General features: G+C 44.9%; 1 non-coding gene across 1 annotated transcript; it reads left to right on the forward strand.

The window, feature by feature from the left end:
- The first annotated feature begins 15793 nt into the window (after nucleotides 1-15793).
- Nucleotides 15794-15888, forward strand: trnai-uau (transfer RNA isoleucine (anticodon UAU)). The gene is made up of 2 exons: nucleotides 15794-15831; nucleotides 15853-15888. It is a non-coding gene; the product is annotated as a tRNA-Ile (tRNA).
- Nucleotides 15889-27158: the final 11270 nt, after the last annotated feature.

Raw genomic sequence — 27158 nt, forward strand, 5'->3', positions numbered from 1 at the left:
AGTTCATTTGGCTGGAGTAAAATGACGGAGATAAAGGGAAAAATGAAAATCGAGTAAACTTTCAACTTGGCGTCCAAGATTAAACCGGGCATCGTTATAGAAACAGCCCGATTTATGTTGCCATAGATTTCATAAGCTTTGAAAATCAGCCCTGTCTATAATGGGCGGGGTCGTGGTCAGTTGCGAATCATTCTGGGTCTGTTTAAACCGGGAGTGCTCACAGTCCCGCATCATTCTGTGTCTGTTTAAACCGGGAGTGCTCACAGCCCCGCATCATTCTGTGTCTGTTTGAAATGGCAGAGCTCACAATCTCGAATCATGCCGTTTTTTTAGAAGCAGAGCGATTTCAGCTTTGATGACCGAGTTGTTGAGTTTAACAGAATGTGTCGGGGCTCGTCCGGGATCTCTGGCATTTTAATCTTGAAATGCCCGAAGCGAGAATCATACCCCTAGACCAACGAGCCGCCGATGTCGTCCTCCCATTTGGATTCAGTTTCACTGGGCTGGTGCGAATCCAGCTCACAGAGGACCTGTTTATTCAGTTGAAATATTTTTATCTTTTCCTCAATCCACTTATTTTTTCGAGCACTTTCCTTGAACCTGCTCACTCGCCCCATAAAAAGAGATTCAGTGACATTAGCGGACGCATAGACTAATGGATAAGGCGTCTGACTTCGGTTGCATAATTCTTCAATTATCCGAAGATTGAAGGTTCAAATCTTACCACGGTCGTTTAATTATCTGGGCGACACTTTTTATATTCTGAATCTGGCGTGAAACCGACCATTTTTGACAGTCCTCACCTGAAGTAACGGAAGGCCTGTTGCTTACATTAAGCTGATTGTACATTTTCAACAATGTAGGTCTGTGTGCACGGGCAGGATAAACGGTGAAGTTGAAATTCTTTCAGGGTTGGGATCGCATCCTCGTTGTTACTGTGTTACATGTACTTTAAAAAAAAATAATAATCATTGATGGGATTTGGGCGGCGCTGGCTAGGCCTGCATTTAGTGGCCATCCCTAATTGCCCTTGAGAAGATGGTGGTGAGCAGTCTTCTTGAACTGCTGCAGTCCATATGGTGTAGTTACACCCACAATGCTGTTAGGAAGGGATTTCCAAGATTTTGGCCCAGCGACAGTGAAGGAACGGCGATACAATTCCAAGTCAGGATGGTGTGTGGCTTGGAGGGGAACTTGTAGGTGGTGATGTTCCCATGCGTCTGCTGCCCTTGTCCTTCTAAGTGGTAGAGGTCACGGGTTTGGAAGGTGCTGTTGAAGGAGCTTTGGCGAGTTGCTGCAGTGCATCTTGTAGACGGTACACACTGCAGCCAAAGTGCGCCAGTGGTGGAGGGAGTGAATGTTGAAGGTGGTGGATGGAGTGCCAATCAAGCGGGCTGCTTTATCCTGAATGGTGTGGAGCTTCTTGAGTGTTGTTGGAGCTGCACTCATCCATGCAAGTGGAGAGTATGCCATCACACTCCTGACTTGTGCCTTGTAGATGGTGGAAAGGCTTTCCGGAGTCAGGAGGTGAGACACTCGCCGCAGAATTCCCAGCCTCTCACCTGCTCTTGTAGCCACAGTATTTATATGGCTGGTCCAGTTCAGTTTCTGATCAATGGTATCCCCCAGGATGTTGATAGTGGGGGATTCAGCGATGGTAATGCCATTGAATGTCAAGGGGGGATGGTTAGAGTGTCGCTTGTTGGAGATGGTCATTGCCTGGCACTTGTGTGGTGCGAATGTTACTTGCCACTTGTCAGCCCAAGTCTGAATGTTGTCGAGGTCTTGCTGCATATGGACACGGACTGCGTCAGTATCTGACGAGTCTCGAATGGTGCTGAACTGTGTGCAATCATCAGCGAACATCCCCACTTCTGACCTTATGATGGAGGGAAGGTCATTGATGAAACCGCTGAAGATGTTTTGGCCTAGGACACTGCCCTGAGGAACTCCTGCAGTGATGTCATGTGATTGAGATGAATGACCTCCAACAACCACAGTCAACTCCGTTTGTGCTAGGTATGATTCCAACCAATGGAGTGTTTTCCCCTTGATTCCCATTGACTTCAGTTTTGCAGGTTTCTCTGGTTGTGTTTATCTTTCATTCTTCATCTATGAGCTGTTTCTGAATCCGTGAGTTTGTGCTGCTTTGTGGGTGAGCGGCAGACATGTAGATATGTGCTGTTCGCTCTCCCAGATTGAGAATGTGGAAAATGTGGAGCAGTCTTCTGTAAACAAGCGGATTTACATATTTACCTCACAGTTTCTGCACATCTGGGACTGAATTCCCGCTTTTAATTATAAAATCGCGGAATTTTTAACAGTTATTATTTTAAATCTTCTGCAATGTCGCCAAACTGAGGGAATTGGGGATTTTTGATTAAAGAGCGGGGGCTCATCCGGGATTTGGGTCCTCGCCTCTCGCTTTTAAATCAATGGATTTTTCTGTGCGAGAATCATACCGCTAGACGCTATCTTTCAATGTCTCACGTCTCTGTGTCTTGTCTCTCTGTGTTTTCCACTGATGGACGTCTCAGGCTTCCTTCAACTGCCAAGTCTGATCTAACCTGCCGCACCAGCAGGAAAGGGTAAAGAAAGAAACAATGACTGAGACGGCAGGGAACGTCTTTAAAAAGTGAAATTCGAATTTTCAGACCGAAACCGGTGAAGTAAGGATGATATTGTTGACTTGAAATATTTCGGGTACCACTTGATATTGCGGTACATTATATAGGAACTCGAGATTGGAAGGACAGAAGCAGTCTGAAAGAAATCTTACAGCTTCGTTTACCAGCGGCTTGTTTGTCTCGGAGTTTGAATCTCGTTCGAGGGGTTTCATTGGTTTCTATGGGAGAGGTTCCCAGGTTCAAATGATGTCTTTGTACAGTTGCAGAATGTGCGCAGATTGAAGCTGACATGATAATTGTTTACAACTCAACTGACCTCATTGGCGATTCTCAGTCCTTGAAAGACATCAATGTGGTTTTGCTTTAAAAGTTCATCACCAAAACCTGACTGAACAGCGACTCTGGCGGGACTCAAACCCTCAAATTTTAAATGACCTTTCACAACCATTACACTAGAAGTCCAATGCGCTACCCATTGTGCAACAAAGCCGATTACAGCTAGTGATTCTGAATCGGTGAGATTGAGCTTCTTTGTGGGCGACCGGGAGACTTGAAGATATGTTCAGATGATTTCCCTGTTAATAATTTCCAGCTCCGTCTTTTCCCAAAGTTTATACAAACGAATTAATGAGAGGATCAGATGCATCGCTCGGGGAAAATCGTCCACTAAACATTGAAAGCTGACAGTATTTATTGTGAGCGGTTTAGATTTATACTGGTATAAAAGTTGCCGCGATCTGGGCGTGATTCGAGCAGGCAGTCTTATGATCTGGAGTCAGCCGGGTTACCGAAATTCGGATTTCCAGCATCTGCAGTATTTTGCAATCGTCCCGAAATCCTGTTGCGTCTCAAATGTACACTCTCGGGAGCCGCAAGCCTACATTTCGTTGTACTGCACTTGTGCACTAACAATGACAATAAAAGTTGATTTGATTTTGATTTGATTTGATTGATATAGGGTGGTATTTTAAGATACAACGTCATCAATTCTAATTGTGTGACACATGAAGGCTTTCAAACCCCCGCCAGCTCCCGCGGGTTGTGAGACAGCCTTGAGAAGCAGCATTCCCTATCAGCACCCGTATCCCACTTGCTTCTGCCGCCTGCTGCCAGGAATCTGCAACAAATCCAATTGCAGAGACAGGGCGCAAAGAATCATCAGGGAAAGAGGCATGAACTCCAAATCCAAATTGGCGGGACACGATCAGAGGGACAGTTAATGTTCTGGGGTGTGAACTTCGGTCAGAGCTGCAAACAAATAGGTGTAAGAGAGAGAGAATCTATTTCCTCTGTTGGGAGGGTCCAGCACAATGGGGCATAACCGTAAAATTAGAGCAACCCCGTTCTGTGATGATGTAAGGAAGCGCTTCTTCACACAGAGGGCAGTGGGAATCTGGAACTCTATTCCCGAAACAGCTGTTCAGGCTGGGGGTCAATTGATAATTTCAAAATGAAATCGGTAGGTTTGTGTTCGGCGAGGATGTGAAGGTTTATGGAATCATCGCAGGTAGATGGAGTTCAGATACTGATCTACCATGATCTAATTCAATAGCGGAGCATGCTCGAGGGCCTGAATGGCCTCCTGCTGATTCTATGTTACTATAACAGTAACAGGACAAAAACATCAACAGCTGCAAACATACGGCGCATTTCATTCATATTTAACAGCAAAAATATCCGTGTCGTGCGCAACTATGCTGTGGTCAGAAAAAATACGCGAAGCCGACGTGTGGCGCTGTGATGGTATCATGGTTAGTGCCCTGCATTCTGGCCGCAGTAACCTCGGTTCAAACTTAAATCACGTCACAGCTCGCTTTGCATCTTCTGTCCTCTGCGGCACCTGCTAATGGAACAGACTGAAAAATCAATCTTTATGACATGAAAAATGATGTTTTGTTGGCGGTGAAAACCTATTTACTCCTTTTAAACCCGCGCTCTCACATGCCTGAGCTTGATGCTCCATAATTGAAACCCGCCTCTTCTCCCAGCTTTTCCTTCTTCAACAATCAGTAGCCATTCTTTACTTGCCTCCTTACATTTCATTGTCACTTGCCTGTGGTATTACCTAAATCTAATATTCACTTTCATGTGGTTACGTGGTTAAGTTCTCTCTGCTACCACCGCGGTTCATGGGGGCACATGTCCCATTCGCACCAGTGTACAACCACTCGATACACTTATATCTGTGTGACCACTTGACAGATAAGTGCTGCGAAAGTAGGACTGGACTTTAGAAGGACAGCGGCCGGACTGTTCACGAAATTTCCTTAGAGAATCTTGTGATATCTTGTTCACTGAAGAAGTGGGTTTTGTTTTGATGCTGGCTGGCGCTTTTCCCAAAACTTTTGCAGTGCGTGAGCGACAGGCAGCGCTACCTAGCTGCCAACGGGAGTTTAAATATGAGCTCTTGGCCTGCTGTTATGTTGCAGTTAGATCGGAAGTGTTCTGTCTTAATCTTAACAAGTTTTTGAAGTATGTAATTGAAATAAATAGAGGATAAATGGAAAGATCGCTAGAGGGTGAAAGCAGCGATTACAGGAGGTTGGCCATAATTGAAATGTTTTTGAATGCCCGTGGCACGGGACCCTGTGTTCTTTATGAAGAGTGGGAGCAGGGGTAAAGATTAACAGAAATAAAATGTACTGACTTGTTGCGAATCAGAAAACTGCACTGGTCTGTTATCGGTAAATGTTTGAAATTAAATTCATTTCCAAAGGATAAAGTTAACCCTTTCTTCCAGCTCCCTCATCATTTGCTTTTTCCGTTAATCTTTCAAGTGGTGTAAGAACATAAGAAGGTAAGAAATAGGAACAGGAGTAGGCCATTCGGCCCTTCGAGCCTGCCCTGCCATTCATTGAGATCTTGGCTGATTTCTGCCTCAAATCCATTCACCGACCCTATCAGCATATCGCTTAATGCCCTTACTAGTCAGAAAACTATCGAATTCTATTTTGAATATACCCAATGAAAGAGCCTCCACATCCAACTGGGCTAGAGAATTCCAAATATCCAACACCCTCTGTGTGATGAAATGTCTTCTCATCTCATTCCTAAATGGCCTACCCTTGATCCTGAGACTGTGGCCCCTGGTTCTAGACTCCCCAGCCTTGGAAAATATTCTCCCAGCATCCACCCTATAATAATATTGCATGCTCCAAAGAGATCCCCTCTAATTGTTCTGAATTCAAGAGAATATAAGCCTAGTTTACTCAATGTCTTCTCATAGGATGGTCCTGCCATCTGAGGAATCAATTTCATGAATCTTCGATGCAGCCCCTCTATGGCAAGTATATGCTTCCATAGGAAAGGAGATCAAAATTGTACACAGTACTCCAGGTGTGGCCTCACCAATGCCCTATATATTTGGAGTAAGACTTCTTCACTCCTGTACCCAAACCTTCTTGTAATGAAGGCCCGCATACCAATTGCCTTCCTAATGACTTGCTGCACCTGCACATTAACTTTCAGTGACTGATATACAAGGACACCCACATCCCTTTGATCATCTGCATTCCCCAATTGTTCACCTTTCTGTTTTTTCGAACAAAGTGGATACCCTCACATTTATCCACATTATCTTCCATCTGCCATGTTCTAGCCCACTCACTGAGCCTGTATAGATCCCCTTGAAGCCTCCTCACTTCCTTTTCACAATCGACCCTGTCACCTAGCTTTGTATCACCAGCAAATTTGGAAATGTTACATATAGTCCCCTCATCCAAATCATTGATATAGATGGTGAATAGGTGGGGCCCAAGCACCGATCCTTGTGGTACCCGACTAGTCAATGCCTGCCATCCTCAAAACGACCCGTTTATCCCTGCTCTTTGATTTATGTCTGTTAACCAGTGTAAAGCCCGTGTAGATTGGAGTTCGCTCTCAGATTTTCCCATCAACGTGAAAATGAAAAACGAGGAGGCGAGGATTGCCCTGAACAGCAGAGCTGGGCACTGACTCTATTTCGATTGGTGCAGGAGTTGTTCTGTTCCTCTAATATTTCCTTCACCTTGAAAAAGCCTGTTATAACTCACAGGCATTAATGGGCGGTTTTATTAAATGTTGGAGAGTTTCCATCAGATAGACTGGAATAAATCTGCAAAAAGACGAGGTTAGGACTGGAACTGATAAGATGTCGATCACAGAGTTAAAATCAAAGTCAGCCTCATTGGCCAATGAGGCCGGAAGCCACGAACAAGGAGGAAGGGAATGAAGCAAGGAGGGAAGGAAGGGAGGAAGGAGGAAGGCGCTCTCGATTCCATCTTCTTTCCATTAGAGCTGGGTGAAATATTAGGTTGAGAAATTGGGAGAATTTTAGCAAAGGGAGAGAAAATATCCTCTAACTTGGGGACTGTAACATTTTCAGGCCACGTATCTTCCAACTGGATTAACAGTCCTGGGACTTTACCCTCTCACCAACCTCGAACTAACATTATTATGCAAATGGAGTCATCCAAAAGTCCTTTTTATTTCAGTATTTCTGTTTCCAAACGGTAGAAACAACCGTTAATAAAGGCCCTTTACAGCACGCATGTCCTGCCCGTCCTCCCAGATTGACAATGTGGAAAATGTGGAGCAGGCTTCTGGAAACAAATGGATTTACATATTTACCTCAGAGTTTCGGTACTTCTGGGACTGAATTCCTGCTTTAAATAATAAAATTGCCGTTTTCTTGCGATATACTGAACACACGCTGATTTTCAGGCAGTTATTATTTGAAGACTTGTTGAAAATCTCCTGGCCGAGGAAAGTGCTTCTATTAAAGTATTTGGGGCGCGTGCCGGGATTCGAACCCAGTACCGCTTGCCCTTTAATTGATGTGAAGTCCCAGAACGCAAAACACACTTTCAAAGCAAAGAGCCACTAATCCTGCACAGAATGGTTACTCTCAGCAATGATAATTTCACATACATAAAGCAGATAATGTAGATCAGAGACAGCGTTAAGGGAAATTAGAGAAGCGTGCAATAAGGGCACAGTAGTCATCATGGGTGACTTTAATCTACATATAGATTGGGCTAACCAAATTAGTAACAATGCTGTGGAGGAGGAATTCCTGGAGTGTTTACGGGATGGTTTCCTGGACCAATATGTCGAGGAACCAACCAGAGATCAGGCCATCTTAGACTGGGTGTTATGTAACGAGAAAGGATTAATTAGCAATCTTGTTGTACGAGGCCCCTTGGGTCGGAGCGATCATAATATGATAGTCTGAGGCGCGAGTTGGGTAGGATTGATTGGAGAATGTCACTCAAATGTTGACGGTGGATATGCAATGGCAAACATTCATAGATGAACTACAGAATTTGTTCGTCCCAGTTTGGCATAAAAATAAAACAGAAAGGTGACTCAGCCATGGCTAACAAGGGAAGTTAGGGATAGCATAAGATCCAAGGAGAGGACATATATTGGCAAGAAAAAGCAGTAAACCTGAGGATTGGGAGCAGTTTAGGATTCAACAAAGGGGGACAAAGGGATTAATTAAGAAGGGGAAAATAGAATATGAGAGTAAGCTTTCAGGGAACATAAAAACTGACTGTAAAAGCTTTTATAGATATGTGAAGAGAAAAAGATTGGTGAAGTCAAGCGTAGGTCCCTTGCAGTCAGAATCAGGGGAATTTATAATGGGGAACAAAGAAACGGCTGACCAATTAAATACATATTTTGATTCTTTCTTCACAAAGGAGGAAACAATAACATCCCAGAGATGTCGGGGAACAGAGGGTCTGACGAACGGGAGGAACTGAAAGAAAGCAGCATTTGTAGGGAAATGGTGTTGGGGAAATTGATGAGATTGAAGGCCGATAAATCCCCAGGACCTGATAATCTACATCCTAGGGTACTTAATGAACTCGCCCGAGAAATAGTAGATGCATTGCTGATCATCTTCCAACATTTGATGGAATCTGGAACAGTACCCATGGATTGGATGGTAGCTAATGTTACCCCACTATTCAAAAAAGGTGGTAGAGAGAAAACGGGGAAGCCTGAAATCGGTAGTGGGGAAAACGCTAGAGTCCATTATAAAAGATGTAATAGCATGGCACTTGGAAAACAGTGGCAGGATCGGACAAAGTCAACATGGATTTACAAAAGGTAAATCCTGCTTGACTAATCTACTGGAATTTTTTGAGGATGTAACTGGTAAAATAGATCAGGGAGAACCAGTGGATGTGGTGTATTTGGACCTTCAGAAGGCTTTCAATAAGGTCCCGCATAAGAGATTAGAGTGTAAAGTTAAGGCACATGGGATTGGGGGTAAGGTATTGACTTGGATAGAGAACTGGTTGGCAGACAGAAAGCAAATAGTTGGAATAAACGGGTCTTTTTCCGAGTGGCAGGCAGTGTCTAGTGGGGTACCGAAGGGATCAGTCCTTGGACCCCAGCTATTCGCAATATATATCACTGAGCTAGAAAAGGGAATTTGATGTAATATCTCCAAATTTGCAGATGACACAAAGCTGGGTGTGCGTGTGTGCTGTGAGGAGGATGCCGAGTAACTCTAGGATGATTTGGACAGGTTGGGTGATTGGCCAGAAGCATGGCAGATGCATTATATCGTGGATAAATGCGAGGTTATCCACTTTGGTGGCAAAAACAGGAAGGCAGATTATTATCTGAATGGCAATAGATTGGGAGAAGGGGAAGTGCAACGAAACCTGTGTGTCCTCGTGCATCAGTCGCTGAAGGTACGCATGCAGGTGCAGCAGGCAGTTAAGAAGGCAAATTGTATGTTGGCCTTTGTAGCGAGAGGGTGTGAGTACAGGAACAAGGATGTCTTGCTCTAGTTGTACAGGGCCTTGCTGAGACCACATCTTGAGTATTGTGTGCAGTTTTTGTCACGTTGTCTGAGAAAGGATGTTCTTGCCATGGAAGGAGTTCAGCGAAGATTCACCAGGCTGATACCTGGGATGGCAGGAATGACGTATGAGGAGAGATTGGGTCGATTGGGCTTATACTCGCTGGAGTTTAGAAGAATGAGAGGGGACCTCATTGAAACTTATAAAATTCTGACAGGACTGGACAGACTAAAGGCAGGAAGGATGTCCCCGATGATCGGGGAGTGCAGAACCAGGGGTCACAGTCTAAGGATAAGGGGTAAGCCATTTTGGACAGAAATGAGGAGGAATTTCTTCACCCAGAGTTTGGTGAACCTGTGGAATTCTCTACCACAGAAGGCAGTAGAGGCCAATTCAATAAATATATTCAAGAAGGAGTTGGATATATTTCTTAAGGCAAAAAGGATCAAGGGGTATGGGCAGAAAGCAGGGACCGGGTACTGAATTTGGATGATCAGCCATGATTGCATTGAATGGTGGAGCAGGCTCGAGGGGCGGAATGGTCTACTCCTGCTCCTATCTTCTATGTTAAAACTCAAATATTGCTCAAATGCTTCAAAATGTGAATATGACATTAAATGTGTTTAAATACAGTGGGGGATTTAAATCAGATTCGGTGCCATTGGATTCCAAGGTGATCTTCCCTGTACGATAACAACTTCTCTTTTGACTCCACTCATTTCCTCCAAATCAAAGGTGTTGCTATGGGTACCCGCATGGGTCCTAGCTATGCCTGCCTTTTCGTGGGATATGTGGAACACTCTTTGTTCCAGTCCTTCTCGGGTCTCCTCCCTCACCAGTTTTTCCGGTACATTGATGACTGTATTGGTGCAGTTTCTTGCTCTCGCCCTGAACTAGACATTTTCATTCATTTTGCCTCCAATTTCCACCCTTCCCTCACCTTCACATGGTCCATCTCCGAATCTTCCCTTCCCTTCCTCGACTTCTCGGTCTCCATCTCTGGGGATAGGTTGTTGACCAAAATTCACGACAAGACCATTGACTGCCACAGCCACCTGGACTACAATTCCTCCTCACCCCACCTCCTGTAAGGACTCTATTCCATTCTCCCAGTTTCTCCATCTCCGCCGCATCTGCTCCGATGATGCCACCTTCCACCCCAGTACTTCCGACATGTCTTCCTTTTTCCAAAACCGAGTAATCCCCTCTACCTTGGTTGACACGGCCCTCGACCGTGTCCATTCTATCTCCCGCACTTCTGCCCTCACCCCTGCCCCTCCATCCCGGAACCATGATAGGGTTCCCCTTGTCCTCACCTTTCACCCCACCAGCCTTCACATTCAATGGCTCATCCTCCACCATTTCCGCCATCTCCAACGTGATCCCACCACCAAACACATCTTCCTGTCACCTCCCCTTTCAGCATTCCCTAGGGACCGCTCCCTCCGTGATACCCTAGTCCACTCCTCCATCACCCCCAACAACCCTTCCCCTTCAACTGGCACCTTCCGGTGCAAGCGCAGGAGATTCAATACCTGCCCTTAAACCTCCCTCCTTCCCACTGTCCAGGGCCCCAAACACCCCTTCCAGGTTAACAGCGATTTACTTGTACTTCTTGCAATCTAGTATACTGTATTCGCTGCTCACGATGTGGCCTCCTCTACATTGGGGAGACCAGATGCAGATTGGGTGACTGCTGTGCAGAACACCTCTGTTCCATCCATAAGGATGACCCCGAACTTCCAGTCGCCTGTCATTATAATTCACCGCTCCATTCCCACTCAGACCTCACCATCCTCGGCCATTTGCATTGTTCCATGGAAGCTTAGCGTAAGATCGAGGAACAGCACTTCATCTTCCGATTAGGCACTTTACAGCCTTCCAGACTCAACATAGAGTTAAAAAATTTCAGATTATAACCTCGGCCCCATTACATTTTTACTTATATTTTTTATCCACACCTTTATTTTTGCCCTCCCCCCTTTTTTTCTCTTCCACATGGCAGCTGTCTCCCATTCTGCCAGCGCATTTCACACCTAATCTCGAGCCATCTTTTGTCTCCACTACTCCTATCAGCATCTCGTCCCGATTTTTATATCTCCTAATGTCTCTTCACTTCTCTTTTGTTCTCTCCCAACCTGGCATTTTAATTTGTTTCATTTCCTGTGCTTTTCAGTCTTGGCAAAGTGTTTCGACCTGAAACGTTGACAATAATTCTCTCTCCACGGATGTTGCCTGGCCTGCTGAGTTTTTCCAGCATTTTCTGTTGAGATCTTCTGTGGTTGTCTTGCCTCCCTCTCCCCTTCCTCCCACACGCAGCTGGTTTTTAAACCTTGTTTTAAATCTGCTGCTCTGCTGGGCCAGTGCATTCCACAGTCTCACAACCCTTTCTACAAATACACTATCACTGCATGACTTCTCTGTTTCTTAGATATTAATCACCTTGAGGTGCAATGGTGGCGTTTGTGACGTCAAATTAAAAGGCGGCCAATTGCAAGCACGTTGGGGGTCAAAGTTTCCTTTGCACAGAATTGAACCTGAATCTTTCAAGATGGAATATTGTATTTGCTGCATCACAAATAATAATATCTTGTTATAAATGTTGGCTCATTAGTTCACCAGTGTTAGAGGAAGAATTTTCTGATCCCCTCATTTATTTCATATAAGACACAAACATAGGGTAATCATTCAGAATCACCTCACAGATTGACACTGAGTTAAATTAAGTGGGAGATACAGACAGCATCGGGACCCGTGGAGGAATAGACAAGAGAGCGGGAGAAATAAAAAATGGCCTGAGAGTCCAGAAGATAGTGACTGGTAACTCGTAGATATCAATGAGTAGAGATGAGAAATTGTTTTGGGATTCGGCCCCGTGCCTTAGCTGGCCAAAGACGATCTTGGGTTCGACTCCCAGCGGGGCCATTTTTTTAATGAATCTCTAGGGGAGAGCTTCTCGTCTGAAAAGGCTAAAATTCTTTTAAATGTAACTGCGGCTGCACTAGTTGCCATTCTGGATGAAGGCTCCAGTCGCTGCGGGGCCTGTGTCGAATTTCACCACTTCCTAATTTATGGCGGTGCTGATTTGTAACTCTTCACCTATTCTCCATCTTTTCTAAGCTGTGCCGTGTGTTACTTTGTGATTGTCAGAGCAGAGCTCCAGTAGTTGATGTGTGGCGCCGTGATCGTATACAGGTTAGTACTCTGCGCTGTGGCCGCAGCAACCTCGGTCCGAATCCGAGTCATGGCACAGATTTCTCTTCCTTGCACAATCCATGGCCCTCCTTTACTTTCCTCCTTCAATTGCATCGTAACTTTCCTGCTAACATTCACTTTCACCTACTTAAACCGCTAAATGTGCTCTGCTCCCACCGCTGTTCCTGGGGCACATGTCCCATTCGCCCCAACCTGAGTTGGTGCATTGAAACCAGTCAATAGATTTAGACCTGCGGGACCGCTCGACAGACAAGCTCTGCGAAAGCTGGGCCGGCCTTTGGAACCAAAGCAGCCCAATTGTAAAAGAACATTCCTTGGGAAATGAAGTGCACTGGGGAGGCTAACTGAAGAATTGGCTTTGTTCACCTGGTAGTTGACGCTTTTCCCTAAACAGTTGATGAGCGTGAGCAACGGGAAGCGCTACATAGCTGCGGATGAGGGGTAAAATATGCAATTTTGGCAAACTGGTTATCAAAAAGGAAAATGGATGCTCAGGATTTATCAAGGAGAGTAAGGGACGCTCTGGACGTAATAGACAGGGGAAGGGACGGCCCGGATATACCAAACTGTTTAAGGGACGCTCCGGATTTACCAGACAGTGAAATGGACGCTTCTGTTTTACTAGACAGGGTTAGGGACACTCCGGATGTAACAGACAGTGTAAGGGACGCTCCGGATGTACCAGACAGTTTCAGGGACGCTCCGAATTTGCCATACATGGTAAGGGACGCACTTGTTTTACCATGCAGGGTAAGGGACGCTCCGGATATACCAGACAGTTTAAGGCACGGTCTAGCTGTACCAAACAGGGTAAGGAACGCTCCGGATATATCTCACAGGGTAAGGGACGCTCCGGATGTATCAGACAGGGTAAGGGACGCTCCGGATGCATTGGATAGGGTAAGAGACGCTCCGCATGTACCAGACTGGGTAATGTACGCTCCCGATGTACCAGACAGTGTAAGGGACACTCTGGATGTTTCAGATAGGGTGAGCGACGCTCACGATGTACCAGACAGGGTAAAGGACCCTCCGGATGTGCTAGACAGGGTAAGGGATACTCAAGACGTTCTGGAGCAGGTAAGGGACGCTCAGGGACTATCAGACGGAGTACGGGATGCTCAGGGGGTATCAGAGATGCTGATGGATGCAGGGTTATTACTTTCTAAACCTCACATTTTCTAAGTATCAATAAAAGCAAAATTTGTATCCGAATGTAACAGATGGTCTGCCGTGTCCCACGTGGGGGCAATGAGAAGGTAGAATGGGGCCGGACTGGACATTTGAAGCGCTCAGAAATACATGTATAACTGACACAGATTCCCCCACCGAATAGAAAAATAAATAATGCAGAAACATCTAAATATATTTGTAACGAAAAGAAGTGCAAATGCATTTACATCTAACACAACAGCAACTCACAAATACGTTCGTATCTAATATGGACACACACAAATGTACTTACAACCATCACCTGTGATTGTTTGATAAAACAATACTTTAATTGTTTGTCTTTAAAGCCATGATATTTACATGACATTTGCATTGACCTTCCTCCTAAGCCGCTGGAGATTAATGGAGAATGATTTGTGTCCTGAACGATAATTTCTTAGGCGGATTAGAACAAGTTTTGAGCGCAAGTCCAATATTAGAAGTCGACGTTAAAAAGAAGCTCACGTGGGACCTTTCGCAAATTTCAATCTACAATCCACAAAGCGAGATTCATAACCCTAGACTTAAGAGTCACTCTGTCTAGAATACAGGCCCAATCAACTGGTTATCAAACGTAAAATCAAATAGATTTGTCATGTATTGTCCATTGCATTTTGACTGAGACGTGTGCCCGCAGTACCATTCCGGTTCTAAGCCCTCTTTTTAATGTCGATGACTTGCCTGGAATGTGCTTGGAGAAGTATTAGAATCGCAGTACAGCCCTTCCCACTGTCGCTTCCTCTAAATCTCCATCCAGGATTCTCACTAGTGCAAGGTTCATCAACCTGAGCTACTGTTTAATTTGTTCTCGGCATTAACTGTGCTGATCCTTTAACTTGTCCCACTACACAGCAGCTCCAAATTTGTCGATTGCACCTCGAGGGCACTTTTCATACGTAAAGCTGCAACATCTGCCGGAGAGAGATTCAATTTCAGCGGTTCCAACAACAACGGGTCGATCGAAATCAAACTTTACATCCTCACCTACACGCTGCAGATGCAAATCTATGCGCTCCTCTGCTTCAGTGATTTCTTGTTTCACAGCAATGGGCAGTTTTTGCTCTCTGAGGCTGCAATCGCTGCTTTCCACCGGCAGCGGGTGCTTGGCGAAAGCGGGACCGGACACACGGCCTGAACTTTGCTGCTGTCGCGGCCACACTCACTCCGGGAGCTGGGGACCAGCAAACCAACTCATGGGTTTGTTGCCGCTTCTGAAATGCGGCTCCGAACTGTTGCTATTAACAAAGGCAGCGCTGCAGGGTCCTGTAATGATCTCTCACACAGTCGGTATATCTGTAGATTTTGAGTATGTACAGAACTGTATAGAGAAAAGTAGAATACTGCGTGGCCCTTAATGTATTTTATTAAACTCTACCTGCAAAACACGATTGAACCAGGGACATGTTGTACTTTAGACGGAAGTGATAACCTTCGGAAACTGCTGCTCATTAAATAATTAGAGAAACAGCTCAGAACAACAATTGTAATCTATAAATACTCTTACCCTGCGATACCGATTCCATTCCATGTCGAGGAGTTAAAATTAAGAAAACTGTTTATTTATTATATACATCTCATTAGACTGTGTGAGAAGTTTGTTGTTATCGTCATTAATCAACCAGTAACCCACATGGTTAACGAATCATGGGCAAAATTTTAAAACGTTTTTTTGTTTTGCATATGATGAATTTTCATCGGTTCTCATTTTGCAGACTGTATTTTAGGAGTTGGGTAAAAATTTTCAGTGTTTATGACACCAGGATCTGCTGCAGCCTTTGGTAAATTCACCAGCTCGCCAACACATGAGAGTAACTCCTGTTTCACTCTTTCATATAAACCCAGCCAATGCGCCTCAATTAAACGACATTGCACCCCCGCACGATTAGACAACCTTAAATGTGCAAGTAAATGAGCACGGATAACTAATGCATATCAAGCACAGCTCTAGTGGCGCAATCGGTTAGCGCGCAGTACTTATATAACAGTACAGACTTGGAGAAATGCTGAGGTTGTGAGTTCGAGCCTCACCTAGAGCAGCTAATGTTTTTGTGGTGTGATACTTCGACCGGAGCAGAAGATACAATGGTGTTTCCGCAAACCATCTACTTATTAGCTGTTCCACGTGGGCACTTAGGTTCCTCAGGCCCACCGTGTTCCAATAAGGGATTGGAGTATTAAAGGAGCCCTTCAGTATTACTTATTGACAGGAGGGAAGGTGGGGCCAGTTTTAACTGTTAAACCAGCAACTATCAGGCGAAGAATAATGTGCAGGAAATAGATTCGATTTCAAAGCAGTGACTTAAGTCTTTGGCACAAGCGAGAAGATGTGTAAACTCAGGAGTTATCTGTACACGTTTCCGACATCATGTTGAACACAAACAACGATTCACCTGAACATGATGTTGAGAATTACTAGGACAGAAGTTACGTACAGACAATCGCCCAAACACCATATCCACAATTAGGTTGTCACCGACCTTCTTGTTATGGGGAGAATAGTGAGCAGATTGAGGAAAACTGCTCATATAAAGAAGTCGATTTAGGAAAAGATAAACATATTTCAAATTAATGAACTCGACCTCTGCGAACTGGGTTAGAAGAGAACTATTAGAGAAACCTAATGCAACTTCAGACAAAAATCGACGGCTCATTGGTCTTGGGGCATGATTTTCGCTTAGGGATATTTCGCAAATTAAAATGCGAGAGCTTTTGGGTTCACATCCCAGATGAGCCCCGCCGCATTTAGATAAAACTCCCCAACTCGGTCATCATAACTGGAATCGCTTTTCTTTAAAATAGACTAACGCACTAAATGATCCGGGATTGTGAGCGCACCCGGTTTAAACAGACACAGAGTGATCTTTGACTGACCACGACCCCGTCCATTAGAGACAGGCCTGATTATCATTGCTTATGAAATCGATGGAAACATAACTCGGGCGGTTTTTATAAAGGGCGGCCGATTACGATGCGCGATTTCTCTAGGGCGCCAAGTTGATGTTTGACTCCATTATCATTTTTCCCTTTATCTCCATCATTTCACTCCAGCCGAATGAACTGAGTTTAGGTGTCAGCCGTGGCTCAGCGGCAGCAAACTCAAGCCCCACTCCAGAGACTTGAGCACATAATCCAGGCTGACACTGCAGTACAGTACTGAGGTAGTGCTGCACTGTCGGTGGTGCCGTCTTTCCAGGAAGATGTTCAACCGAGGCCTCAGATCCCATGAGAGTATGCCGAACAGAATGCGGATTTCTCCCCATTGTCCTGCCCATTATTTATCTCTCAACCAAAGACACTAAAACAGAAAATCTCCTCATTAAGTTTGATAAATATTTTTGAAATTTCATTTTCTCCTCAACGATAAAGTTATGTTTATGCTCCCTAATCATTCGGCTTTTTTCCCACTAGTTTTTCATTTGGTGCCAATCACAGAGGAAGGAAGAGAGGTAGAGATGGTTCTCAATCTCCGATTCCCGCTCTACCTTCATTCGAGAACTCCAGTGGTCTGTTTTAATTTGAACAAGATATGAAGAGTGCAGGGGCACAGACCAGAATCACCAGTGCGATTTTGACGAGATTGCGATTACAAAGCCTATTTTATGCAAAATTCAGTAAAATGCTCGGGATGTTTATCAGCAGCAAACGTGTAATGGAATAACGACGAGAACAGGATTCAAACCCACGTGTGCAGATCACAATGGATTACACTGCGCTCAACACTTGCCAGGGACATGGGGAGAAAGCAAGGACATGGTACTGAAGTTGGATGATCAGCCATGATCTCATTAAATGGCAGAACAGGCTCGAGAGGCCGAATGGCCTACTCCTGCTGCTATCTTCTAATTTCTATTTCCTGCTATTTGCTTCGAAGCAGAAATACTCTGAAAGAAAGTCCCCTTCACCGCTTGTCCTGCCCGTGCACACAGACCTACAATGTTGAAAATGTACAAGCAGCTCATATAAGCAAATGGCCTTCCGTATCTTCAGTTGAGGGGCTGTCAGAAATGGTCGGTTTGAAGGCAGATTCAGAACAGGGAAGAAAAGATTTCACCCAGTTACTTAAACGACCGGGAGTGGACTCGATTCAGCAATAATCTGGCTAACTGGAAGATTCGCACAAAAGTCAAACCCCAGAGGTCTGATTCTCTCTCAGAGAATTTCGCTGATTAAATAAATGCGAGAGATACCGGGTTCAAATCCCGGGTTCAAGTCGCGGCCTGAACCCCGCCAACCTTAACAACAGAGTTGTAGTGTCCATGTGTAGATAAATACACTGAAGACAGGAGTTGGTTCATAGGTATTTACTAAGCAAGTCTGGGGGGGTTTCTAAAGGATATACACAATACACAGGCTTATATAGCCCAAGTGGCAATTACCGGCATTACGCACACCTGGGGCTCTTAAAGGCACATACACCATAATTACACTTAAAGGCACATACACCACAATTCCAGATAAAGGCACAGACACCACAATTCCTCCCTTTCTAGCTAACTAGTACATCATATTTTAAGTAATGATTAATTACATGTTATATGCAAAATAATATACATTGCTGTATTAATTAATTATAAGTTAGTCTCTCAGGAGGCTTCCTGACTCGGTCCGGATAACGCCTCGGGGGTGTAGTAGTTTCTGGTGGTGTAGTAGGTTCTTCTGGCAAGGCTGATTTGGCTTGAATGCCAGTGTCGGGTTCATCGGGTTCCAGTCTCACCGGATCGGAGGTAGATATGGGTATCTCTACTTCATCGTTAGATGTATAGAGTGATGGAGTAGGTTGTCCCTTTTCGGATGACTTGATGATTTGGTCAGCATGGCGCCTTATTATGCTGTCTCCGATGTCCACGGTATGTCCTAATCGTGTGCAGATAGTTCCAGGCTGCCATTTCTCGGTACGGTAGTCCCGGGCCAAAACCAGTTGGCCTATCTGGAAGGCCCTAGTTGGCCTTTCATTCATGCCCTGAAACTGCCGGTTCTCCACGTCCCTTCGGATGTTGGGCTTGACAAAATCCAACCGGCATCTTAGGTTTCTATTGTAGAACATCATGGCGGGAGTTTGGTTAGTAACCATATGCGTTGCATTCCCATATGCAAATAAGAAGTTATCCACCTTCTGCTGAAGTTTTATGTCTTCATTACCCATGGCCTTGATGGCCTTCTTGAAGGTCTGCACAAACCTTTCAGCCAATCCATTGGTGGCGGGATGGTATGGGGCGGACGTGTAGTGCTTTACCCCATTGTTCTTTAAGAACTTTCTGAATTCTTCGGACACAAATTGCGGTCCATTATCAGAACATATCTGCTCCGGCAGCCCATTCCTGGCAAATATGGTCCTTAATACTGTGATTGTTTTTTCCGTGGTGGTGGAGGACATCTTTATTACCTCCGGCCACTTGGAGTGTGCATCAACGGCGATTAAGAACATTGAGTCCATAAATGGACCAGCAAAGTCGATGTGCACCCTTTGCCAGGGAGATGAGGCCCACTCCCATGGATGTAGAGGGGCCTGTGGTGGAGCATTTTGGACCTTCTGGCATCCTAGGCAGCTCTTGGTCATGTCTTCGATGTCTCCATCGATACCTGGCCACCATACAAACGCCCTAGCTAGGTTCTTCATTTTCACTCCACCCAGATGCCCCTCGTGAAGCTCCTTTAGCACTTTATCCTGGAGTTTGGGTGGAATCACCACTCTGGATCCACACATCAAGGTTCCTCGGCACACTGACAGCTGTTCTCTTCTTTGCGAGAATGCTGGCAACAGCGGTTCGCCATGTGCTGGCCATCCCTTCACTGTTAAATCGTAGACCCGTGAGAGAGTAGGGTTATTTCTTGCCTCCCTTTCAATGGCAGAATTTGTCACCGGTAGACATTCCACTATGGTAGAGTGGAATATCTCTACTGGGTCTACTGTAGGTGCCTCTTCTATCGTTGGCAACAGTAAGTATGATAAACCGTCAGCATTCCCATGCTGTTTTGACCCTTTGTATTCAATGTTGTATTGGTGTGCCCCTAGAAAAAGGGACCACCTCTGAAGTCTTTGTGCCGTCATAATGGGGACACCTTTTTTTGGGTTGAATATGGAGATGAGGGGTTGATGGTCAGTCAGCAAGATAAATTTTTGTCCGTGTAGGTAATGGTTGAATTTCTTCACTCCCCATACCAAGCTGTGTGCTTCCCTGTCTATCTGGGCATAGTTACGCTCAGCTGAGTTCAATGAGCGTGACGCAAACCTATCGGCCGTTCCGAGCCATCAGGGAATCTATGGGACAATAGCGCTCCTCTGCCGTAAGGGGATGCATCGCACGCCAGTCTGATTGGTAGTGATGGGTTGTAATGAGCCAAAATTTTCTCGGATGTGATTAAGTCTTTACATTTATGGAAGGCACGTTTACAGTCTTCATTCCATTTCCAAATCACTCCTGTCTGTAGAAGATCATTAAGAGGGTGTAGAATAGTTGATAAGTTCGGTAAAAATTTATGATAGTAATTTATTAATCCCAGCAATGACCTTAATTGTGAAACATTTTCAGGTGCTGGGGCTTTTATAACTGCTTCAATTTTTTCAGGTGACTTATGCAACCCTTCCTTATTAATTATGTGGCCAAAATATGATATCTGATTTTGGAAAAATTCGCACTTGGGGCGATTTGCTCGTAGGCCCCGTTCTTTCAGCCTAGTGAGCACCTGCTCCAAATTGGCAAGGTGCTCGTTGTCGTTTTCTCCTGTTATAAGGATGTCGTCTAGGTAGCATTGAGTCCCCGGAATCCCTTGCAGGACTTGCTCCATAGCTCTTTGCCAGATAGCTGGAGCTGATGCTATTCCAAAAACCAGTCGATTTTACTGGTACAGGCCTTTGTGTGTGTTTATTGTGAGATAATTTTTAGAGGTCTCCTCAACCTCCATCTGTAGATATGCCTGTGCCAAGTCAATTTTTGTGAAACGTTTCCCTCCGGATAGTGAGGCGAAAATATCTTCTATCCTCGGAAGAGGATACTGTACCATGTGAAGGACCGGGTTTACAGTCACCTTAAAGTCCCCACAGATGCGAATTTTTTTCTGTTCCTCAGAGTTATTTTTCAATGTTTTTTTCATGACTGGAACGATGGGTGTTGCCCATTCGCTCCAATCTATTTTGGATAATACGCCTGCCTTTTCCAAATTCTTCAGCTCTGCCTCGGCTGCCGGACGTATTGCCTTAAAAAAATTTGGAATTGCTGTATCTTCCACTTTTATTGAGGCGGTGATGCCTTTCAAGGTTCCTAGTTTCTCTTGAAACACTTCTTTGGCGTTGGCCAAGATGTCTTTTAATCGTTCAGGTATGATGTCATCATTGTTTTTTTCCTTACTGGTCACCGTCAGTGCCTGAATGGAGTGCCAGTCTAAATGTATCTTCCTTATCCATTCACGTCCCAACAACGGTGGACCACCATCTTGTAGAATGTATAAATACAACTTTTGTATTTCTTTGCCGTTGTATACCACAGGCACCCTTATTTTTCCTTTGGGGTAGACTTTCTGCCCCGTATATGTTTTTAAGATAATGGATGTGTCTTTTAGAGGTATATGCGAAAATAGCCTCTCGCAATCTCGTTGATTTATTACGGTTAGAGCTGATCCTGTATCTAGCTCCATTTTAACTGGGGACCCTGCTATTGTGAGGGTAACCCAAATGGTTTGGTAATCCTCTTTGGCAAGTACATTATGTAATTTGAGACAGCTTAGTCTCTTGTTTCCGGAGTCGCTATCGCTATTCTGGTCTTCGGAGCTATTGTCCGTCATCATTTGTACCTTCCTATACTTTTCTTTATTGATTTTTTTGTTTTCTGTCAGTGGATTTATTTTGTCCAGATTGGCATACCCGTGCAATGTGTCCAATCTTACCACATTGCCTGCATGCTTTGCCCTTGAACCAGCAGTCCCTTTGGTTATGGGTGGATCTGCCGCAGCGATAACATCTTCCGAACTCCTGTGTCATTTCATGGGTGCCGAAGTCCTGTGTCTCTTGTTGTATCTCTGCAGCTCCTTTTGCTGCTGCTTCGTATGATACAGCCATACTGAAAGCTTTGTCCAATGTTAAATCTTTTTCAGAAAGCAGTCTTTTTTGTGTTCCTTCACTTAAGATACCGCAAACAAATTTGTCTCGAAGATGATCCGATAGTCCTGCTCCGAATTGGCAGTACTTTGATAGCTTTCTTAATTCGGTTAGGTAATCAGCGTTACTTTCATTCTTGTGTTGATTTCTCTTGAAGAACTTGAATCGTTCCGCGATCAACAGCAGTGTTGGGTTTAAATGCTCCTGCAGGGTATCAACAATTTCTTTAAAAGTCTTGTCCTTTGGTTTGGCTGGAGTGATTAAATTTCATAACAGCCCGTATGTCTTCGCGCCCATTAAGTTCAGAAGTACTGAAGCTTTTTTTTCATCTGTTATTCCATTTGCAGTGCAATAAACCTCTACTCTTTCCACGTATGTGGTCCAATCTTCTATTTCGCCATCAAAAGCCTCAATATTACCAGATTTAGGCATTTCAGAAAATATATGGCGCTTCCCGCGCTTTCCCGCCGCTGCTACCGATAACAATGCTGTTTTAATGTGGTTTCCGTTTATTCACTGTTGGAGACTTGTTCCCGACGGAGGTCTAAACGCTGACCTGCTTGCCGCGCCGGCCGCCTCTCGAGTGCACCCTCCCAGTCCATTATTGCTTGCCTCCGATTTCGCTGCCTGTCTCAGCTGTAGAGCCCGCCGCTGGAGCTCCAGCCTGACGCCCAGGAAGGATTAGCGCAGTACCTGTCGCCAGCTTGGCCAGCTGGTGAAACCACAGTTTCTCTTACTTCCTTGAGTCTTCTGGACGCTGGAGGAATCGATGTCCTTGAGGTGCTGCCGAATTGCATGTAAGTCCGTTTCCACTTCGTCGCCACTGTAGTGTCCGTGTGTAGATAAAGACACTGAAGACAGGAGTTGGTTCATAGGTATTTACTAAGCAAGTCTGGGGGGGGTTTCTAAAGGATATACACAATACACAGGCTTATATAGCCCAAGTGGCAATTACCGGCATTACGCACACCTGGGGCTCTTAAAGGCACATACACCATAATTGCTCTTAAAGGCACATACACCACAAGCTCCATTTTAACTGGGGACCCTGCTATTGTGAGGGTAACCCAAATGGTTTGGTAATCCTCTTTGGCAAGTACATTATGTAATTTGAGACAGCTTAGTCTCTTGTTTCCGGAGTCGCTATCGCTATTCTGGTCTTCAGAGCTATTGTCCGTCATCATTTGTACCTTCCTGTACTTTTCTTTATTGATTCTTTGTTTTCTGTCAGTGGATTTATTTTGTCCAGATTGGCACACCCGTGCAATGTGTCCAATCTTACCGCATTGCCTGCATGCTTTGCCCTTGAACCAGCAGTCCCTCTGGTTATGGGTGGATCTGCCGCAGCGATAACATCTTCCGAACTCTTGTGTCATTTCATGGGTGCTGAAGTCCTGTGTCTCTCGTTGTATCTCTGCAGCTCCTTTTGCTGCTGCTTCGTATGATACAGCCATACTGAAAGCTTTGTCCAATGTTAAATCTTTTTCAGAAAGCAGCCTTTTTTGTGTTCCTTCACTTAAGAGACCGCAAACAAATTTGTCTCGAAGATAATCCGATAGTCCTGCTCCGAATTGGCAGTACTTTGATAGCTTTCTTAATTCAGTTAGGTAATCAGCGTTACTTTCATTCTTGTGTTGATTTCTCTTGAAGAACTTGAATCGTTCCGCTATCAGCAGCGGTGTTGGTTTTAAATGCTCCTGCAGGGTATCAACAATTTCTTTAAAATTCTTGTCCTTTGGTTTGGCTGGAGTGATTAAGTATCCTAACAGCCCGTATGTCTTCGCGCCCATTAAGTTCAGAAGTACTGCAGCTTTTTTTTCATCTGCTATTCCATTTGCAGTGCAATAAACCTCTACTCTTTCCACGTATGTGGTCCAATCTTCTATTTCGCCATCAAAAGCCTCAATATTACCAGATTTAGGCATTTCAAAAAAAAGATATGGCGCTTCCCACGCTTCTTTTTTTTTTCCTCTGTAGCAACGATATGGCACTTCCCGCGCTTTCCCGCCACTGCTACCGATAACAACGCTGTTTTACTGTGGTTTCCGTTTATTCACTGTTGGAGACTCGTTCCCGATGGAGGTCTAAACGCTGACCTGCTTGCCGCGCCGGCCGTCTCCCAAGTGCACCCTCCCAGTCCATTATTGCTTGCCTCTGATTTCGCTGCCTGTCTCAGCTGTAGAGCCCGCCGCTGGAGCTCCAGCCTGACGCCCAGGAAGGATTAGCGCAGTACCTGCCACCAGCTTGGCCAGCTGGTGAAACCACAGTTTCTTTTGCTTCCTTGAATCTTCTGGATGCTGGAGGAATCGATGTCCTTGAGGTGCTGCCGAATTGCAGGTAAGTCCGTTTCCACTTCGTCGCCACTGTAGTGTCCGTGTGTAGATAAAGACACTGAAGACAGGAGTTGGTTCATAGGTATTTACTAAGCAAGTCTGGGGGGGGGGTTCTGAAGGATATACACAATACACAGGCTTATTTTGCCCAAGTGGCAATTACCGGCATTACGCACACCTGGGGCTCTTATAGGCACATACACCACAATTACTCTTAAAGGCACATACACCACAAGGGTCATCACAGCTAAATTCGCATTCCTGTTAAAAAGACTTATACAATTGATGATCCGTGACTGTGCACTCACCCGATTTAATCATAGGGTCATAATCGCACAGACGGAGGTAATTCGGCCCATCGAGCCAGTGCCGGTTCTCTGTAGTGCAAGCAAGTCAGTACCATTCCCTCGCACTATCGCCGTATTTCTGCAAGTTTATTTCCCTCAAATGCCTATCCAGACTCCCCTTGAAAACATTCAGTGTCTCTGATTCCACCACTTCCAACGGCAGTGAATTGCAGGTGATCACCAGTGCGTAATTTTGCTTCTTCACACTCCCCTGTATCTCTTGCCTATACTCTTAAGTCCCCTAGTCCTTGTACCATTAACTAGAGGGAAAAGACATTCCCGGTCTCGCCTATCGAAACCCATCATTATCTTGTACACCTCTATCAAATCACTCATCAACCTCCTTTGCTCTAATGAAAACAAATCCAGCTTCTCCAACCTGTCCTTGTAGCTAAGATTCCCCCATCCCCGGAACCATTCTGGTAAATCTCCTTCGCACCCTCTCAAGGGCCTTCACATCCTTCTTAAAGTGTGGTGACCAGATGAGACGCAATACTCCAATTGTAGCCTAGCCAGCGCTCCATAAAAACTCAGCATAACTTCTCTACTTTTGTACTCAATAACTCTATATATGAAGCCCAAGATCACAAATGCTTTGTTAACCACTCTCTCAATATGTCCTGCCACCTTCAGGGACTTATGCACATTAACTCCCAGGTCCCTCTGTCCCTGCACACTATTTAAAACTGTGCCTTTAAGTGTATATTCCCTCTCCCTGTTCGTTCTGCCAAATAATAATAATTCAACTTTATTGTCATTGTACAATGCACAAGTATATGAACAACGAAACGTAATCTTGCAAGCTCCCATGAGTCCAGTACAAATAACATTAAATGTAAATAGCACCATCCTGGGCGAAGCAAAGCCACTGTGTCTGTGCGCGCCGCCATTCCATTTCCACTATTCCTCCTGTCCGACAATCTTCAGCCCAACGCCCGGGCCTGCTCACCAGCTGCCCCTCACGGGGCTCCTTCCGTGACCTTCTGCACCTGGTTTTTCCTGACGTTCACTCCTCCACGTACTAACCAGGCCTGACTCATGCTTAGCTTCTAAGCTTTGCCAGTCCCCATTCCCATCTGCAACTTGTCTGCCCGTTCTGTTAGCCTTTTTATGTCCTGTTGTAGTCGATTGGCATCATCATCACTGTTTGCCACACCCCCAAGTTTGGTGTCATCTGCGAATTTAGAAACTCTACTCTGTATTCCAATATACAGGTCATTTATATATATAAAAAAAGGCAGTGGCCCCAGCACTGACCCTTGGGGAACACCACTGTCTACCATCCTCCAATCTGAAGTACAGCCATTTACCACAACTCTCTGTTTTCTGTTCTTAAGCCAATTCGTTATCCAAGCTGCCACTGACCCACCTATTCCATGAGCCTCAATTTTGTTAACCAGCCTTTTATGTGGTACTTTGTCAAACGCCTTCCGAAAACCCATGTAGACAACATCCATTGCATTCCCTTCATCAATCCTCTCTGTTACTTCATCAAAACATTCAATTGCACTAGTCAAGCATGTTCTGCATTTTACACATCTGTGTTGGCGCTACTTAATCAGCTTAAACTTCTCCAAGTGCCCGTCAAGTTTTTTCCTTGATTATTGTTTCTAAATCTTTACCCACCACTGATGTTAAACTGACCGGCCTGTAGTTATTGGTTCATCCTTAAACCCTTTCTTGAAAAATGGTGTCACAATTGCCACTTTCACGTCCTCAAGCACCTCCCCCGCATCTATGGAAGATTGGAAAATTATGGCAAGCCTTCCTTGTCTCTAATAGGCCGCACCCCGCCTCTTACTACCCGCTTACTGTTTACATGCCAGTAGTAGATTTTTGGGTTCCATTTTATGTTTCACGCCATTCTACTCTCATACTCCCTTTGCCATTCTTATTTGTATCTTCACATCCCCTCTCAACTTAGTATATTTGGTTTGATTTTGCCTTGAACAATTCGCCTGATATGCACCGTACTACATCTTTTCTTGTTTAAACAGAAAGGAGGTTGTATGATGCATTTAAAGTAAACATCCCCTTTAAACAGATAAAGAATGATCTCGGAATGCCAGCACATCCCTTTTAAACTGAAACAGAATGATCCTGGCCTGACAGAACATCACTTTTAAGCAGAGACAGAATGATCCTGGCCTGACAGCACATCACTTTTAAACAGACACAGAATAACCCGGGACTGGCAGCACATCCCGTTTAAACAGATACAGAATGATCCGGTACTGACAGCTCATCCCTTTTAAACAGGTACAGAATGATCCGGGACTGACAGCACATCCATTTTAAACAGACAAAGAATGATCCGGGACTGACAGCGCACCCTTCTAAACAGACACAGAATGATCCGGTACTGACAGTACATCCCTTTTATACAGACACAGAATGATGCGGGACTGGCAGCACATCCCTTTTAAACAGACACAGAATGATGCGGGACTGGCAGCACATCCCTTTTAAACAGACACAGAATGATCCGGGACTGACAGCACATCCCTTTTAAACAGACACAGAATTATCCGGGA

Source organism: Somniosus microcephalus, unplaced genomic scaffold, assembly GCF_052327205.1.
Source record: "Somniosus microcephalus isolate GS21.2 unplaced genomic scaffold, FLI_Smic_1.0 unresolved_chr1, whole genome shotgun sequence".
NCBI lineage: Eukaryota > Metazoa > Chordata > Chondrichthyes > Squaliformes > Somniosidae > Somniosus > Somniosus microcephalus.